At 44.2% G+C, this 4,916-nt stretch overlaps 1 protein-coding gene across 2 annotated transcripts in view; it reads left to right on the forward strand.

Annotated features, from left to right (window-relative positions):
- Stau1 (staufen double-stranded RNA binding protein 1) overlaps positions 1-4,916 on the forward strand; it is a 39,397-nt gene that overhangs the window by 16,951 nt on the left and 17,530 nt on the right. The gene's annotated exons all lie outside the window — the stretch shown is intronic.

A 4,916-nucleotide genomic window follows, 5' to 3' on the forward strand; every position in this document is an offset into this window, starting at 1 on the left:
TTTTTTTTTTTTTTTTTTTTTTGTGGGCAGTCTCAATGGAGGCCTGTTTGATTATGACTCTCTAAAATCCTCACATATGTATGATTGGAGCTAGACATGTCCGTGAGTCTGCTCTATAGAGCAGGAGCCAGAAAGGATCCTTTTGGGCCCCTCCTTTCTAATCCTAGGCATTCATTTGGCCTTAAGCGCTGCCACTGTGACCCTGTTAGGATGGGCTTTGTTTTAGCTCCTTTTCTGCTTGTGACCTCTGGAGTTAGGAGGAATAACCTGATTTGCTCTTGTCAGTGAGTAAAACACTCCAGACAGACTTTAGGAAGAATGGGAAGAGTGAGCCAGGAAGAGAGGGACATTTTCTCATTTGACAACTGAAAGAAAAAGCAGAACCAGGCTCAGCTGACTTCTGAACCCCCAAAGACTTGTGTGTCCACATTGGCAACTTGTCTGCTGAGCTCTGCGCTGAGGATGGTAGCCTCTGTTTTTGTCCCAAAGCAAACAAGATGGCACAACCTTCTACACTGGGGACTGGGGTGAGAGTGAGGTCATTGGAGCCACTCACTGTGGTGCTTCTTTGGGAGTTTGCGTCTCTTTGAGAAAATATACCTGACTTCTCAAGTAACTTGCTTGCTCTGGCTTATCCGTGGGAGAGGCCTGATGGTAAACGTCATTGAGGGGCTACTCTTCCTGGGAACAGCTATTTCACTGTATATGCTGGAGGCCTGCCTCGTTGCCTAGTTCATAAACACTGTCGTTTCTAGCCTTCATTGATACTTTTTTTTTTTTTTTTTTTTAGATTTTTTATTTTATGTATATGAGTACACCATTGGTCTCTTCAGACATACCAGAAGAGGGTATCAGATCCCATTACAGATGGTTATAAGCCACCATGTGGTTGCTGGGAATTGAACTCAGGACCTCTGCAAGAGCAGTCAGTGCTCTTAACCACTGAGCCATCTCTCCAGCCCTGATACTTTTTTTTTTTTCTTTTTGGTTTTTCGAGACAGGGTTTCTCTGTGTAGTTCTGGCTGTCCTGGAACTCACTCTGTAGACCAGGCTGGCCTCGAACTCAGAAATCCACCTCCCTTTGCCTCCCAAGTGCTGGGATTAAAGGCGTGCGCCACTACCGCCTTGCTCATTGATACTTTTTTATTTAAAGTACTTTTAACTCCCTTAAAACTTTCTCTGCGGGCTGGGCGGTGGTGGCGCAAGATACAGATTCTCAAACTGCTGAGAGTAGGGCTTCAATATACCAATTTTAGAGAATTGCCTTTATGTTTATTTCTTTTGGTGTTTTTTGTGTTTTTGTGTTTTTTTTTTTGATTTTTTTCGAGACAGGGTTTCTCTGTGTAGCCCTGGCTGGCCTGGCACTCACTCTGTAGACCAGGCTGGCCTCGAACTCAGAAATCCACCTGCCTCTGCCTCCCAAGTGCTGGGATTAAAGGCGTGCGCCACCACTGCCCAGCCTCTTTTGGTGTTTTTAAAGACAAGGTTTTTCTGTACAGTCCTGGCTGTCCTGTCCTAGTCCAGTCAGGTCTCGAACTCACAGATCCACCTGTCCCTGCCTCCCAAGTGTTGAGATTAGAGGCATGTACAGCCACACCTGGCTCACTGAGAATTGCCACTACTTTTACCTGTGCAGGATAAATCATGAACATACATGCTTTCCTTGGAAAAAGATGATATTGGCAAGTCCTACGAGATTGTGTAGGATCTGGGGTGGATAATCCCCAAGTGCTGTGATGTCTCCTGAGGAAACAGGCTTTGGTGCTTCTTGCTGTCCGCAGCCTTTCTCAGGCTTCTTTCCTGCTCGTTTGCATGTGGCCTGGGGAGGTGAGGAGACGGGAAGTGTGTGAGGCCACTGATTAGCAGTCTGGGGGAAAGGCCGATGAGGCAAGATGGACGACCTTTGTCTCAAAGGAAGATTTGGGTTGTCATTGTCTTTGTCATTTTTTTCATTTTGGATACTAAAATACTGTTAACATGAAACAACTGTTAAGGATTTATTTGTCTCTATGTGTGCATGTTTGTGCCTGCAGGAGTGTATGGGTATCATGTACAGGTGGCTGTGGCAGCCAGAAGCATGGCGTGACAGGCAGCTTTGAGCTGCCTGATGAGTGCTAAGAACGGAGCCTAGGTCTTTTGCATGAGCAGCCTGCGCTGTTAATCTGAGCCAGCTCCAGCCCCTGGGTTGAGTTGTCACTGAATTTAGTCTTTTCAATCTATTTGGTATCTGATAAGTTATATATTAATGCATATATACAGATGTTTTCATATCTGATTCTTATCTCCGTTTCTAGTGGTATAAGAAGATATGGTATGAGAGAGAACTAATGAGATTATGTGTTTGTTTCTTATTTATATTTATTGTGTGGGGTGTGCACATTTGCCACATCATTCCTATGGAAGTCAGAGGACAATTTTGGGAGTTGGTTCTCTCCTCTTACCGTGTGAGTTCTGGGATCAAACTAAGGTCATCAGGCTTTTGTAGCAAGCAGAGTAACCTGCTGAGCCATCTCAGTTGATTTTTTCTTTCCTCCCCCCCCCCCTTTTCCTTTTCTTTTTCAAGATAGGGTTTCTCTTTGTAGCCTTGGCTGTCTTAGAATTCATTATGTAGACCAGGCTAGCCTGGAACTCAGAGATCTGCCTGCTACTGCTACAAGCGGGGATAAAAATTTAAATGAGAGAGAGGGGGGAGGGGGTGGGGGGAGAGGTGGGGTAGTGGTAGTATACCCTTTAAGCCCAGCTCTTGGGAGTCAGTGAGTTGTTGCAGGATAGCCAGCACCTTCCCCCAATTTTGTGTGCTTGTGTGTCTGTCTGAGTTGTGTGCCAAATGAATACAGTACCATCAGAGGCCAGACAAGGGCATTGGACCTTCTGGAACGTGGAATTGACTGGTCACTGGGAGCTGCATGGGTGCTGCCCTCTAGAAGAGCAACAAGTTCTCTTAACTGCTGAGCCATCTGGCCTCCCCTACCCCCCACACCTTTTTTAAGACAAGGGCTCGTTTATACCTAGCTTCAGTCTGAGCTTAGAGCCAAGGCTTGCTTTGACCTAGCCTCTGTCTCCTGGGTGAGGGGGTTATGGACTTGGGCTGTGTATTTCTTTCTTTCTTTTTTCTTTCTTTTTTTTTAAAAAAAGATTTATTTATTTTATGTTTATGAGTACACTATAGCAGACACACCAGAAGAGGGCATCAGATTCCATTACAGGTGGTTGTGAGCCACCATGTGGTTGCTGGGAATTAAACTCAGAACCTCTGGAAGAGCAGTCAGTGTTCTTAACTGTTGAGCCATCTCTCCAGCCCCGGGCTGTGTATTTCTGATACAAGCCTTCAGCAGAAGCTCTGACAGGAATGAGTTCTTTAACCCTTATGCCTCATAGATCACATGTGAATCTCAAGCCTTGAGTGAGATTCCTCTTCTCATTAAGCTTTGTGTCTGAGTGTGAGTGAGTGTGAGTGTAAGTGTGAGTACCCACTTGGAGCTAGGATGATGGGGGTGTCTTCCTCAGGTCTCCATTTGTCTTGTAGTATCTGTGCCTCTGTGTAGGTCTGCGTAAATGAGTGAGTGCCTGAGGAGGTGAGAAGGCGTTGAGTCACAGGCATTGTGAGCTGCCAGTGTAGGTGCTGAGGTCTGACTGGTGTCCTCTCAAGAGACACATTTTTTTATTTAAGATTTATTTATTTTATGTATATGAATACACTGTAGCCATCTTCAGACACAACAGAAGAGGGTATTAGATCCATTTATTATATAAAATTAATTTTATATTTGATATTTATTTTTAAAAAAATTTTTTCTGTGTAATATCCTAGAGGCACTTAAAGGGGAATTATATTCCCCACCCAAATATTTTATTTAAATATTAAATTAAAAAACATACCAACTAATCATTTGGCATATGTCTTTCACATTAACATGAGAAATGAACAGTTCTGTCATGGTAAAACAAAATCAAAACAAACCATTATATACATCTGAGATCACAAAGTGTCTTTAAGTAGGTGATTCCATTACAGTCCAGTACAGGGCTGTAAGGATCTACAAAAAAACAGCACACATGCCAAAAAAACAAGAACTAAAAACCATGAGGTTACTGTCCCCCAGAGGGTTGACAGCGACTAGAAGCTACAAAAACTGCCAGAAAGTAAAGAGCGCTTGTCGCCTCTGACACACAGCAAGCCCAGGCCTTTGATCTGTGGTATCTAGGCAGGAACTGTGGGAGAGGAGGGCTGGATGCCAAGGATACTGACTGACTGAGTTACCTGAGGCCAGGAAGAGGCAGCACTCAAACCTGGTGTCACACCTTGGTCTTCTGTGTTGGCCCCATGGCCTGCCTTACACTGCTTACTCTGAAGACAAAGGGCTATTCTTCTGGGTCAGATCTGCTGCCCTCCATAGAAAAAAACAAAAAGTGTCTCTCCTGCCGATACACCTGATATGTGAATCAGGGAAGCACCCAGTATATTTCTTTTTTTAAGATTTACTTTTATGTATATGGTTGTTTGCCCGAATGTATGTGCATCTGGGACTCTTGGAGGGCAGCAGAGGCTGTCGGATACCCTGGAACTGGAGTTACAGGCAGTTGTAAGTCACCAGGTGGCTGCTGGGAATCAACTCTGGGTCCTCTGCAAGAGCAGTTAGTGCTCTTATCACTGATCCTTTTCTCCAGCCCCTAATGTGGGTTTTTGTGACCATTTAATCAAGCTGGCTATTGCTAGTGTTGTTCTGTTTTTGTTTTGAGATAGGCTGTTTAGGTTGGTCTCTAATTTGTAATTCTTCTGCCTTGGCCTTCCTAGTACCGACAGTATAGGCTTGTAGCACTAGGCCAAGTCAAAGTACTTGTTTTAAAGATTCTTTTCTTTTTTTTCTCTCTCTTCTCTTCTCTTCTCTTCTCTTCTCTTCTCTTCTCTTCTCTTC

This window comes from Grammomys surdaster, unplaced genomic scaffold (genome assembly GCF_004785775.1).
Source record: "Grammomys surdaster isolate TR1022 unplaced genomic scaffold, NIH_TR_1.0 193, whole genome shotgun sequence".
Classification (NCBI taxonomy): domain Eukaryota; kingdom Metazoa; phylum Chordata; class Mammalia; order Rodentia; family Muridae; genus Grammomys; species Grammomys surdaster.